Source organism: Cyprinodon variegatus, unplaced genomic scaffold (assembly GCF_000732505.1).
Source record: "Cyprinodon variegatus isolate N-32 unplaced genomic scaffold, C_variegatus-1.0 Scaffold19, whole genome shotgun sequence".
Classification (NCBI taxonomy): Eukaryota; Metazoa; Chordata; class Actinopteri; order Cyprinodontiformes; family Cyprinodontidae; genus Cyprinodon; species Cyprinodon variegatus.
In genome coordinates this window covers 2497245-2512341 of record NW_015150472.1, presented here as the reverse complement: position 1 = coordinate 2512341, position 15097 = coordinate 2497245, and positions in this window count along the sequence as shown.

Genomic DNA, 15097 nt, shown 5'->3' with positions numbered 1-15097 from the left:
TGGTTATGCAGTTTTTGAAGCCCTTTTTAGGAGGATGTCAAGCAAAAAACCGACCATTTTAAGAAACTAAACACAAATGCTGTCTTTAAAAAAGAAACAGAAATTAACACTCGGATTCATTTGGGCCTCAAAGTCATTTTATAGGCAGTAAGATCCCATGAACAGAGAAGTTCCTTCCTCTCTTCCTCTGTCTGCACCTTCTCCACATATAGTGATGATACCTCTGCAGTAGTCTTTGGGACGTTCAAAATAAATCCACTCTGCTCCCCCAAAGAGTGCAAAGTGACAGGCAGTTACACACACTAAATCCGCCTTTAAATAGGGTGATGAACACTACTTTGCCACTTTCAGTTAATTGTGCACTCAGGGCCCGATCTTCAAAGAATCCAAATAAGGAACACTAAACTGTGGTTACATAAGAAAAATCGTGCAATTAGAGTGGCTGCAAGTGATCTACAAAAAAAAAAAAAAAAATCCTCAAAAAGTGTAAGATGTGCAAACATGTTTGCTCCGCCCCTTTTAAATGGGCAAACAGTGTGCTAATGGCAGGTTGAGAGAGGTCATTTAACAAAGATGAATTTACAAGCCATGGAGATGGAGGTAATAGTGATAAGTCAAAAAGAACTTCTTAACGACATTTTAATGAATTGATCCTTGGCATGAGGTGCACCGTTGGTAACAATTTCATTAAAATTAGTAATCCTGCAATTACTAAAATTAAAGTAATCCTGCTACCTATCAAAGCCACTGGAAACATAACCTTTTTGGAGGAGACAATTATTTAAATAATAATAATGAAAATAGTGCAGTTTATGTACAAATGTCCAAAAAGTTAAATTGAAAAGATTTTATATCAGTCATTAAATATGGAAATGTTTTCTTTGTCTGCTCCTTGACCCCCAAACACCCGCTTCACCAAATACACTGCAAAAAAAGGAAAGCCCATAAAAGTGTAATAAAAGATTTGTGTGTTTTATGCAAAGCTGGGAAGAGGAAAAAAATACCTCTAGCCATGAGATGATCGCTTTCACCCCTAATGTCCTTTAAAAGTCATTGTGATGGTGTTTTCCCAGTGTAATCCATTTTTTATTTTTTATTTTTTTTGTATGTGCTACAGTATCAAGTTCAGTCATGGTGTTTTTCGTTTTGCTTTAATTACATACAGATTTACTGCATTAATCTGAGCCTGCCTCTAAAGATGTATTTCTTTTCCAATAATATTGCTCTGCTGTTGCCGTTTCTGACAATCCAGATATATGTCTACATGGGTAAAGACTTTCTCTGTCATCTGACATTCTATTGATGTCTTCTTTGTGGCCACAGAGACCGCAGAAACTTTAACTTTTAAAATGCTAAAACAGATGCAAAAACTGCTCCTTCTATAACTTCTGCATAAGTCTTAAGAATGTTATTCTTCTGTCGTCCACCTGTAGATTTGTGCGGTAAAAATATGGTCTTCATATCCATAAAAGACACACGTAAAAAAAAAAATTGTGGCCTCAGATTTTGCACATCAGATCATTTTCCATATTGAATGAGGAGTGGCGATTCAGTGTGCCCTATTTGATCAGGGCTTTATTTGTTTGTAATTTGACCACAAAAACAACAAGTCTGCCACAATGCATGTAGCAGAAAGAGCAAACTACTAATAACATCCTTCTTGCCAAATTTCCATCAAGCATAAATCTAGGAAGTTCCTTTAAACTCTACCTGGGTAGCCCAGATTAATCTTCTTGTTGAGGTTTTAAGAGGTGGACAAGTCTTTCTATATTCAGATAATCCTTGGAACAAATATTATGAAACATGTTATTATGTCATTAGGATGTTTTAAAATCCAGCTCTGCAACCAACATCTCTGCAGCTTCATCCTGGACCTGTCTGCTGTGATGCTTAGTTTCAGGATGCTGTTTGTTACCACTGTTCTCTAACACACTTCTGAGGCCTTCAAAGAACCTCTGGACTGGCATTGCATTTCAAAGTATAAGAGTGTCTAAAAACAAATACATGTCATACTTTTAGGATGTGCATTTGTAAAAAGTGTAACCTTCTCTTTCCAGCTTAAAAACCCAGTGTGAGGAATTCAGGAGATCTGAAAACCTTTGCAAGGCAGCATATGCTTGCATCATGTCGCAGATTGATTGTATTGGATGTATGACAGGTCCGTCTGGGTGAGATCATAATACTTCAGCTTCACCTAATTACCTTTTTCTGCTCACGTTGCTTCCTGACGGCTGCTTAATTATGATCGTGGCTTCCCTTAAGCGAGCAGGTGAGATGGGAATGGGCTCTGTGTTACCAGCATTTGTCCAGAACAAGATAAAAGAAGACCCCTGTAGGAGGATTAACTGAACATGGAGGGGTTTCACCTCTATTCTTGCCCACGCTATAGTCACAGACACCAAGCTTTGAGTTTAAATACATGAACCCCAATCTCCCAACCCACCATGCTGATGCTGCTGCTTTGGTTGTCAACCGATAAATCAATTAAAGTGGCTTGAACAGCTCTATGGCATAAAGTGATGAGTCAACAGCTCCTCCTGTTGAGCTCAAGAGCAACTACACATACTGCTGTGACGCTTCAGGCTAAGACCAAATATCCTCTGCACCATCAGCAGGGATTTGCATCCCAACCATGTCCTAATAATACACAGGTTCCTCATATTTTTGTTTCTCTACAAGTTCTTGACAACCATCTTATTTCCAGCTACACAACCACTTTGTATCATTTCTATGCAGCTGAAAAACCTGAATATGTGGCTAGTTTTAGAGTAACCACTCTACATTGCTCTCCAGGGGGTCTGGGTTTTAAGCTGCATATTTCAGTTGAGCATGCCGTGCTATGCATCCTATATTTCTCTGTCTGCCTCCTTCCTTTCCTCCCACAGTAGCCTGAATGGATCCCCACACAAAGCAGGCAGGAGCTGGCAACACGCCGTGAATGCCCACAAGGTATTTGCACCTGTAAGCAGGCTCTCTGTAACATTAAATGCTTCCCTGCAGGTAAGAAGAAATTTAGCCGTTGAATAACATTTGACAGAAAGTCGTTTATAATAAATCCAAGCTTTCATTTAGTTCCTCTAGAAACGGTGTATGGTTTAAATAGCGAGGTCCTTCAGCAACTGAAACCAGCGGGTTTGATTGGTGCTTGATCTGAATGTCAGCACAGTGTGACTCATCCCAGCTTAGGTGGGAAAAGGACGGACTTTCCTAACGAGCATCACACTGTTGTGAATTAAGGGACCTTTAGCAGAAATGAAGTGACACCAATTATCCCCACAGGTAAAGGTTCATGAGAGAAGTTTTGTTTAAATTTGCACATATGTTAAGAATCGCCAATTAATGCAGTATGCAATGTTTGGTGCTTTACAGCCGTGCTGCAACCTGAGAAATAGCTCGTTTTAGAAATCATTTTTAATCACTTTGGTCCTTTGACATTTCTTCTGACATCCCTGAGGTATTTCTGGTTATTTTCTGCTGTGCAACAAAGAAAAATCTCCAATCTTATACAGTGTGAAGTGGTTGTAAAATATTTATCACGCTCATGTTTAACTGCAATATCCTCCTCTTTCAAGCTAAAGCAGTGAGAAGAACGAATGCATTAAGGATGTTCTTATGCAAAACAATACCAAGCATTGATTGTTGGAAATGTGGGTTATCCTTTTTACATATCTACATAAAAACCTCAGTGTGTTTCTAAGGCAGTCATACATCTTGAACCTTACTCCATCGTCCGATGCTGTAACCAACGCAACATGTTTCACTGGGATTTCTTTAAGACCAACGATAAAAAATAGCTCACTGGTGAAGCTGATAAATTATGTTTTTTAATACATTTAATAATTTGAACGTTGCTGCAGAATTTTGTGTTTATCCCTCTTTATGCTAAAAACCTGAACAAATGAAAGCAAACAAAAACACCTTTCAACATTTCACACTTCTGCTAGCATTTCATATTTATCATTATGTCAAAACATCGAAGGATTTCAGCATCTAGGTGTGAAGTTCTATAGAGGCATACCCTTAAATGCTGTAATTGCAATGAAAGATGCTTCTGGGGATTGTTGTCTCTAATGCATTCTACGCGCTCCAGATCTTTATTTGTAAGAAATTAAACCGTGCTTGATTTTCCTTTCACTTTCAAAGTATTTACTGCTGTGTGATGCTCTATCACATCAAATAGACACATTCTCGTTTGAAACGTGACAGAAACAGAAGAAATGTTCAATAAAACTGAATAATTTTCCAATATAATTACTTAAATTTTATATGTATAGCCTTTAGCACTGGTGTTACACTGACTCTTGCATCCAAGGTAACATTAACGGGTTTTTTTTTTTAACCATAAACCATTACAGAAAAACATGAATATTTTTGGTAATTTTATGTTTAGATAAAATAAGGTTACACATATAACTAATTTCCTCTGTAATACTTGAATTGAGGCTGATCAAGCCTTTTTTTTTCTTTTCTTTCATCTTTTCTTCTTCAGGACATAAAGGATATCTGAGAGCTCACAAAATATCTCCACATTGATCATTGCTGGGGTTGAGAAGCAGGTGAGGCTCATCTGGGTGACAAGTGAAAATAGCCCAGAGGGAGAAACTCTTCTTTCCTTGCTGTTTTGATAGGTTACATCATGTCTGCGACGTTCTACTGCATCTGTCAGTCAAATCTACTGAGATTTATCAAAGCTTTGCTGCATTTATCACGACTTGCTCAAAATAATTTAACAAAAATTAAATCTAAATAAGACAATAATGTTAACTCAGTTAGGCATCTGTAATCTACTCAGTTAAGTTTCCCTCATCGTTTGGGCTGCTTTCCAGTAGTTTTGCATGGACCCGGCTCAGCAGCACTAGTGGTAGCGTAAGGCGATAAATGGACCATATTGAGATTTTACAGGCAGTTTAACTCCACAGGATGACACATCAATACATGCAATTGCCAGAAGGTTCGCTGTGTCTTTCAGCACAGTCATCCAGACCATGGAGGAGAGTCATGGAGACACACAGTCGCCTTAGGAAAGCTGAATAGGACCCAATGGTGGCCCTTAATTTAATTAAATTTATTGATGCATTTGACAGGAACAGTGTACATTAATTAGCATTGCTGCAAATGCACCACAATTAGCCTGACAGTTCTTAAAACTGTATAGTAAAAAAAAAGAAGAAAATTGCACTGCTACAATACAAATATAAAAAGCAATGAAAGAGATACAACTCTTCAAATCCTGCAAATGCAGATAACAATTTGTTTTATTACTTATATTTTGGGTAAAAAGAAAATAACAGCAGAGACAGAAATGGCAGCAAAATTGGGTTGAATAAATCAACTTATTAAGAATCTTCTTATCTTAACCTGTTACCAGGGCCAATATCTTATTTTTGCACTGAGATGCAGGAGGAATTACTGCAGAGGCCCTCTGCTATGAGTGTCTAGAGATCACTGGAATTGCTCAGTAAGGTACCTGCACCCTGTTCTTACAGATGAGAACAGCTTCACTCTGAGCTCATGTGACAGACCAGAAACCGTGTAAGGAAGCTGCATTGAATGTTTTACTGCATTCAGCACTGTTAACATGATCGGTTTGGTTCATGTTTAGTGCTATCCAACACCACCAAGTCTGGATCCTGGAGGAGATACCCCAGGGGACCAGCAGTTATCTTATAAGGAGCATGTTGACATGCATGCATGCAAGCTTTATCATTTTGAGTTGCAATGCTATCTAAAATGTTTTTTTAATGTATATCTGCTCAGATGTTTTCTTTTAATTTTAGATGTAAAAGTGATTTTCTAAACTGCAAACTGACCGCATCCTACTTTCTGACTAACAAGGCTGCAGACTTAATCAATACTTCAGGAATCCTGTCTGGAATAGAGAATATGTATTTAAAATTTGCATCTAAAGGGATGTTTAAGAGGGAGTGAGCTCAGAAAAAGACCAATACATTGAGTTTTTTTGTTAATAAATTGAATTTATTCATGTGTTTAGTAACTTCTCTATATTGTTTCTTCATTCTAGTTGATTAATCAGAAATCATTTTTGAGTTGCTGTCAATTAATTCATATAAATTGGAAATGTTATGTGAAATTATTTCGAATTAATTAATTTGAGTGCTGTCCATAATGTTGTTTTTTTTTTAAACGTGTCAGATTTCCAGCTGAGCTGCAGTTGCTGTCTGCTTTTTTTCCCCCTTTCTGTTTTCTCGCAGGAGTCTGTTAAACAATCCCATTGCTATCATGGCGTTTTATCCCTCCACAAAACAACAGAGTCTGATCCGTCTTTGACTCTTTAGATTCAAAGGTCATTTTAATTTTCTCTTGACTTTTGTGTCCAAATCAATTAATAGAACTTTGTGACCTTTTATACACCAAGATCTAATCAGTTAATCCTCCAGCCTAACGGTATTTGTGCTTAATAAAAACAGATTCGCTGTAGGTTTTTAAAAGTTTGTGCGGGAATAACATAGGAAACACTGGAAAAGTTGTAATTCTGTTGCCTAATAATTAAAAAGAGTGAACTGTACCTGGGATCGCTGCACAATATCTTAGTGTAAAACTATTTATTTAGATAGGCTAATATAATCTTTAAAATATAGAATGAAAACTTGAAATGGTTGGAAAGTCTGTTCTGTCTGTTCAGCCTGTCACCAGCTGGTTCGGCCATCAACTGCCTTCTCAAGCCTTCTACCAATCTGCTTACTTGCGTGCAGTTCAACTAGTGGATTATCAGGTTCTCAGTAGCTTTTCCTTACAATAATCTTATCAATTAATTTTTTTCATCAGCTGTAAATTATGCAAATAATAAATAAAAGCTAAAAAAAACATTAGTTTGTATGTGATTTCATCTAAACAATGTGTTCTAAGTGAAGAGAGTTACTGAAATAAAGTGAATTTCTTAATAATGATCTTAATAATGACCGCCATCTTAAAAGAGATTTTAAAAACACAAAATAATTCATTTATTTCTCCATTTCCTGTGATTGTAAAGAAAAGTCCCCTGTATTATATGCTAAAAGATGAAGAAAATTGAAGTCTGGTTTCTTCACAGCAAAAAAGAAAATTTGAAAAGAAAAACAAGATCTCATTTGCACATTTTTAGAATTTGCACCAAACATTAAATCTTGCTACATACAGTAAACATGTTGGTGCAGTGCTCTAGTGTAAAAAATTCATTGTGTGTGTTTCAGTGATGGTTACTGGCCTGGAACCAAAAGTGTATTAATTAGTAAATCCTACTGGTTTCCAAACTTGGAACAGGATAATGGTGAAATGGGGTTTGGTGTCATTCCCAGGCCTGGCTTTACAAATAAAGTGGGGGGAAAAAATCACATAAATACTGTAGTGAGTTAGCTTCTGTATACCAAGCACAATGGCAACATTTCTCTGCACTGTGCCAGCAGTAGAACAGCAGCTTAAGCACTATTGAGCTATTTGCAGTAACTGAATTATTTCCCAACAGAGTTATCCTTATATCCTCTATGATTGGGGAGTTAACCTTGGCTCCAGGAGCAGCATTACTGGCCGATGTAAACAAAAACTTCTGATTGAGAGAGTCATGTGAAACTCTTTGGTTGAGAATCTTTAACTTTAAATTGGTGACCACTGGGTGTTTAGTATGACAGGCTCTCTCGATGCTGATTTATCACATTCACCACTAAAGATGACCTCTTGCAAAAATCAACAACATGACTAGTCATGTGCAACATGGAAACTGCTGCAAGAGACGACGGGTTGTCCTCTTTTGCCCTCCCTGGAATGCTTTCAGAAGTCTTTCCTCTAACTTCCTTTACTCTTTTCAGAGTCTCTAACCCTAGTGATAAAAGTATTTTATTCACTGTTGGATTGACATCTCTATCAAATTCATCACAACATGATGTACTAAAAAAAGAAATCATGCATTCTGGCCTGGTCCATTGCACAGTGAGACATGGGTTACTATCAACTATTATAACACTGCACTGGCACCATAGAACCAGTCCTGTAGAGCTCTTGAAGAAACACAGTGTGCTGAAGAGTTTTAGATAGTATTTTCCTTTTTTCAATTTATATACTTAATAAAATAGTATGCAGGGCTCTTCTACAGCGATTCAACGTACAGACCTATACCCTTAGGGCCTAATCTTCAAAGATTTCAAACAAGGGGTACTAAATTGCATGTGCAATTTTCTGTCATGTGTGTAATAATTGGCCATGTTGAGGGTGACCTACAAAGATTGTTGCTGAAATGTTAAGATGTGCAAATTTTCCCTGTTTAAATTAGCAGATTTGATGTTCTACAAGGCAGTTTGATCGAGCCATAAAAGAAACATAAGATTCAAAGCCATGGAGCAGGAGGTAATTTGATTAAAAAAGAATAAATATTTTAAATGAAATAACAAAAATAATATTAAAAAATAATATTCATTCTGACCCTCAGATAGGTAGCCTATATCTCAAAGGGCTACATTAAAGATCAAACTAAATTAAATTACGAAAACAACATACCGGTAAGTTCATTATAACTTTAATTATTTTCTAAAAGCAGAGGAGTCAGATGTGTACACACCTATGTTTTAATATATCAAGGTAGGAAAACAAACACACTTTTACACCCCCACCCCATGTCTCTTTGCAAGCTATTTTTTTAGAAACATGCCACAATATTTAATTTCTGTCAATTTTGTTTGTTTTAGTTTTGTTGTATAAAGATTGTTCTCCACTGTCTACATTATTTTGTGCCCAACTGCATAGACGTTTCTTCTTTATTGCCACTTTGTGGCCGCAATGAACTTAGATATTTTTGATAGTCAGTGTATACCTCACTGCAGCTAGTGTTGAGTTTCATATTAATTGTTTTCATTGGACGTGTGCACTGTAAGCATCTTGACCCGTTTCAAAACTGAGCTGCTTTTGTTGTTCAAAGTTTTCTCAGTTTCTGTTTAATGCTTAGGTGTGATGTGTGACTAATACATCTGCATTTAAAAATATATCAATATGGCTATTTTAGTCTATTTCCCTGGTGTGATCTTTATTCTGAAATAACCACTTTCAGGGGTTTTATTTATAGCCTGTGTGTTTTTGTTTTTTGTTTTTTTCTTTTGAAACTATAAGCTGTCCTAATTGCTTTTTGTGTGGTGGCTACGGATATTTAGAGTTGCCAGGTAACATGTGAATATTGTCCATCTCCTTCCCATAGGCCTCTTCCGTGATAGAAAACCTCTAATATTTTTGTTTTACTTCTTTTTTTGTTTGTTTGTTTTGTTTTCTTTGATTTTATTAATCAGCCAAAATTATTCCCATCTACTAATGGTTCCTTTCTTAATATTAGGAATGCTAAAACCACAGGAATGTGAACATCTGAGCTTTTAAAACCCAATCACAATTTTTATGAATATGTTTATGATGCTGTGTTAGGAGCAAGATTAGCCAGTGTTAATAGCTGTTTATGCAATTCAATTACTGCTCCCACTTTAAATGGGACCTACTATTTTTCCTTTTAAATAAGTTAAAATAAGCCTATGGGCTATATAAATCATGTTTATTAAATTTGTTTCACAATTCTTCTCAGATAATCAGATTTCATCCCCTAAATTCCACCAATCTTGAGCTTGTTTAAGGAGGTTCTGTTTCAGGACTTTGATGCCAATAAGCTACCCACATCTGCAAACTTAATGTTTACAGTCATACTTTATACATGTGAAAATGGCTGCAAACAGATGGTAAATCTTTGACACTGAGTTTGACCAAGAAGCAAAAGTGGAGCTCCCTATACAACCAGCATGTTCATCCCAAACAGACAAGACACATCAAATACTAACATCTCTGTCATGTGCAATTTTGCCACAAAAAGTAAGGTTAGATATCTGCCTCAGTTGAAGTCTTTCAGAAAACAACAGAACATTTGTCTTTCCAGTAACCATTGTAAAGTGCATACAGAGTTAAAACCGGTAGAACTAACAGAGGCCTCCTCTGACAAAGAAGTGGGCGGAGCTCCGCTTGGGTTGAGGGGCTAGGCCAAAAGGTCAGGTGCTGATGTTTTTTTTTCTTTAGAGCTTGGGATGTTTCTAGAAGCAGTAGCAACCTAAATGGAAGTACAAAAGGTGCATAACAAGGGATTTATTTTCATTTATTTATTTTTTTGCATAAGAGGTGCCCTTCAAGGTGCAGTTAAGGATTTCACAAGTAATTAATATCTTGCTGTCGATAACACTTTTGGTATCTTCGCGTGCAATGCAGAGAACAACTATTTGCTCCTTTGCTTCTATTTCTGTTTTTCCTCTTTGTTTCTGCTTAAGATTTTATCTTTTATCATCAGACAAAAATAACCTGTTTGAATACCAAATTCAGTTTCTCAATTTTAAGGGAGGGAAAAAAATACACGAATCAACCTGAAACTTCACGATAAATGAATTAACTCCAAAAGTGTTTCCTTCATTGGCAGAAAACAAATGTCATCAAGCATTGGCAATATCTGTTTTATATCACTGGAGGTATTTTCTTTTTCTGGGTGGATCATCAAAATAAGTGGTCCTAATTGTCAGTCATTCTGGTTATTTGTTTACTTAAAGCCATCCTAAGTGCACTTTCACTGCAAAACGTCTTTTGGAAAGTAAGCTTGTATGGAAAATGCAAACAGCAACTTTTAAAGAGAGCGTGCACGAGGAGAAATGGGCTCGCTCTCGCACGTGTTTAAAAGGCATTCCTTCTTAGGAGCGGGGACAGGCTTGCGCATGTGCTTTTTTTTCTAAGTGGTGAGGGCAGGTCTTTGAATATATTCGTGAAAATCCTCCACAATACATTTAAAGTGTACCACAAAAGTGAGTACACTTTTTGAAGATACATCTTTTCATGGAACAAAATTGAAGAAACTTTGACACAATGAAAAGTAGTCTGTTTCCTGTTTCTATAGCTGTAAATTTAGTGGTAAAATGGCATGTACTTATATAGCACCTTTATTGAAGTTAGGAGACTTGACCAAAGCGCTTTACACTACATTCATTCACCCATTCACACACACACTCACACACTGATGGTGGCAAGCTACATCGTAACCACAGCTGCCCTGGGGCTCACTGACAGAAGCGTGTTGAGTGTTCACTCAAAATAACACAATATACAGTAAATAACTAAACCATCAGCAACCAATTGAGTCCTAGGAGACTACATCCCTAAATGTCCAAATTAAGCAGTGCTTCCTACTGACCCTTCGAAATATCATGTGACTTGTTAGTGTTACTAGGGTTCAGGTGTGCATAGGTAGCAGGTGTGTTCAGTTTTGTGGTACAGCTCTTACATTCTCTCATACTAGTCAGTGACAGTTCCAACATGGCCCCTCACTGTAAAGAACTCTCTGAGGATCTCAGAGAGACCATGCGCTGCACAATATATTATAATTGTCTGCATGGCAGTCACCCTAGAAGGAATCATTTTCTGAAGTCTGTACATAGGAAAGTCTGCAAATAGTTTGCCGAAAGTCAACAAAGGACATCTATTACTGGAACCCTGTCCTATGGTCTGATGAGACCAAGATTAATTAGTCTGGTTCATTTGGGTTAAGCATGTCTGGAGGCAACCAGGTGAGGAGTGTGTCATGCCTTCAGTCAAGCATGGTGGTAGGAATGTCATGGTCTGGGGCTGCAGTGCAGCAGGTGTTGGTGAGTTACATTTCAATGAGAGAAACATGAACCCCAATGTGCAATGTAAAATACTGAAGCAGACGTAATTGTCTTTCTGCTGAAATTGGGTCACAGGGCATTGTTCCAGGAGGATAACACACCTCTAAGATGAGCCACTGCTTTCCTTAAGAGGCAGAAGGTAAAGATGGACTGGCCAAGTGGGTCTCCAGACCTAAACCCAATGCAACATAGTTGAGCCTCCACGAATGGAAGATGGAGGAGAGCAAAGTTTTGGATATCTGCAATCTGAATATCTGCAGTATTTGCAGAAATGTAAAGGATTTACTCATTTTTCTTATACACTGTAAATAATTGTTTATTAAAACCACATGTGTAAACATTAAGGGTCTGTTTAAGGTCACACCATAAAATCTAGTCTATAGTATAACCCAAATGTGCTTTAGATGATTAACTGACCATATTTCCTTTAAGGTTTTCCTCGTAAAGAGAAGTCATGATTCAACCAGTTACCTCAAAACTACCACACTTGTTCGACTGCGTATATGAGGATTTTGTTTGTGTAACTTACTACTCAGATTTTTGCTAAATAAATAAAAACTTAAGTGTAATTTAATGCATGTAAAATATGAACAATGTATTAACTTTGACAAAAGCTCACTCCTGATCTACACCCTTTGGAGTAAATAGGGTAAATCATTCACTGTTGGAGCGACAGTGGCGTTGGATGTAGGAGTTTGCCCTGACATCGAAGGGTTGACGGTTCAAGCCCCGACTCCGACTTTCAGTGTCGTTGTGTCCTTGGGCAAGACACGTCACCTGCATTGTCTACTGATGGTGGTCAGAGGGCCCGGTGGCGCCAGTGTACGGCAGCCCTGCTTCTGTCAGTGAGCCCCAGGGCAGCTGTGGCTACAATGTAGCTTGCCACCATCAGTGTGTGAGTGTGTGTGTGTGTGAATGGGTGAATGAATGTGGTGTAAAGCGCTTTGGTCAAGTCTCCGAACTTGAATAAAGGCGCTATATAAGTACATGCCATTTACCATTTATAAGTAACTCTATATCAGTAAACATATATCTGTCCTTCTTTACTGTTACACTGTTAGTCATAATGTAAGATATAATTTGAGCGATTTTCAGGGATGTGGATGTTGATTTTTTGTTTTTGTCAGTAAACCAGACTTTCACAAAAAGAGCTTTGTTTGTTGCCATTAAAACCCCATTAGTTATCAGTCAATGTCTTCTACTGCAGAGAGGAGCTTAAATAGGATCTGGAAAACACATTGTAGCAAAAATAAATAAATTAATGATATCCAGAGGGCTTTACTGAGTGCATTACTGAGTTATTAACCCATTCACACTGTGAATTTGTAAGTTATCTTTTCATAGTTACCATCAAGGGTTCAACAAAAATCCACTAGGAGTTAAATTTTTACAGTGAACCTCAAAGAAAATAAATCACACAATCGATAGCAAAGAGTTTCTTAGTCAATAAGAAATATAACTACCTGCTTGGGTGATACAGATGCTGCACGGGATAAGCCTGTTTCTAACCTTCACTCAGCAAATTGAGTCAGTAAATTCCTCCCTAATTACTTCTCGGTGTCCTTGAACCAAAGGTAGCAATGCTTGCACCAGCTGCACTATGTAAAGAAACACACCAATGGCAAGTAATTGAAATGTGCAGTGCTGCAGACTGAATGTGAATATTAATATTAATGCATATTGACGGCTCAACAAATCGAGCTGTCCTATGTGCTTACCCACTCAGAACATGATAATATAACCAAGCAGGGACCAAAAACAGTGAGTTCTTTCATATACTGTTTAAAATCTTCATATATTTTCTCTTTGTGAAAAATTCCCAGTTTGTGGTACTGTGAACTGAAGCACAGTTTTTATTTCAACTTGCATTATCTTTCATGAACTGAAGGTAAACCACTTTATTTTTGACTAGATATATAGGATAATTGCATAAATCAGCAGAGTTTCAGAAATGTTAAAAGGAGTTCATATTTTAGATATGGCACTGAGACACTATTTCAAAGAATACCTTCTAATAATTGGAGATTTCAGTTGCTCATAGATTTATATAGAGCTACATTAAACCCCATTGCAAAAGATTCTATACTCTACATTCACAAAACATATCCATCAACCACAGCTTAAGTTCTCCTTAAATCATGTTGCAGACGCAGAAAAGCAGAAATAGAGGGACTTGTGCTGTGCTCCAGACTGAAGCGTGGCTTGGCTTTTATCTTAAATGTCTCAGGGGGTTGATAACACAGTCCGCATTCACAGCATTGATTGCAGAAGTTCAGCAAATTTCCCAGCTCAGTAAAGTGAGACCCTATCGATGGTTTTCTTTGCAATTTCGACTATTGCTTTTTTCTGTCTACTAGTCATGCAGGGAGAGCTGGCAGCACGTTTTCAGCGCTATATTACACCTTAGAGATGTTAGAAAAAGACATAACGCCTTAGACCTGTATATATCTTGCTATCCTGATTAAATTATGCGGAACTTTGTCTTTCATATAGATAAAACAAAATTACAAACTAATACAAAAATATAATATATATTTTTGCACATTTCAATTGTTAGTCTTACAGCTGAATTTTTGGTTCTTTGCAGAGAAAGGAAGAAGAGGCATGAAAAGGATTCAGTAAATACTTTCTTAATCACAAGCAAATATGGTGTAGAATATAGAGATTCTTTTCAAATGTATTAGTTTAAAATGTCTACAAAATATTAAACATCAAAATACTGCAAAGTCTGAAGAATAGAAACAAAAGCATTTGTATTGAATACAAACAGTGAAAATCAGTCTGACTGGCCAGCCTAGTATCACCCTGGACATCAGTATTCACATTGTACTCTCCTAGATGCTACAGGGTACTTTTCAGTTCTTCAAGAGTTCTTTTCAAAACATTACCATGGAATGTTGTTGAAATACTTCGAAGATAGTAAAAGGGCAATTTCCTGCTTATAGGTAGGATTCTTTCCTTGATCACGTAGTCCACCTGTCTGGAATATTCAGGGTAAGTACTTTCCAGTACTTAAAAGGTACTAAGGAGTACGAGATACTTCCTAAATGTAACAATGTTCATCCCTTTATGGTAAGATTAGTCTTTTAGAATATAAAGAGTTCCTTTGCAGAACTTAAAGGTCACCTAAAGTATTTACTGGCAATTTTCCTTGTATTTCCAAGGTCCCTTGTGGTGTACTTTCCGGTACCCTGTTGGGTACTTTGTAAAGTGATAGGCAGTGTATCTAGTATTTTCAGAGTACTTTCACAAACATGCAGAGGTCCAAGAACTTAAAGCTACAGTGTGTAACTTTTAGCGACATCTAGCGGTCAGACTGCAGACTGCAGTAACATGAACATCTCCCCCCCACCGCTTCTCCCCCCCAACAGTACGGCGAGCGTTACGGGACAAAATGTCTTGCACGACGTCCGCGTCACCTACCTTCTCAAGTGATGAGG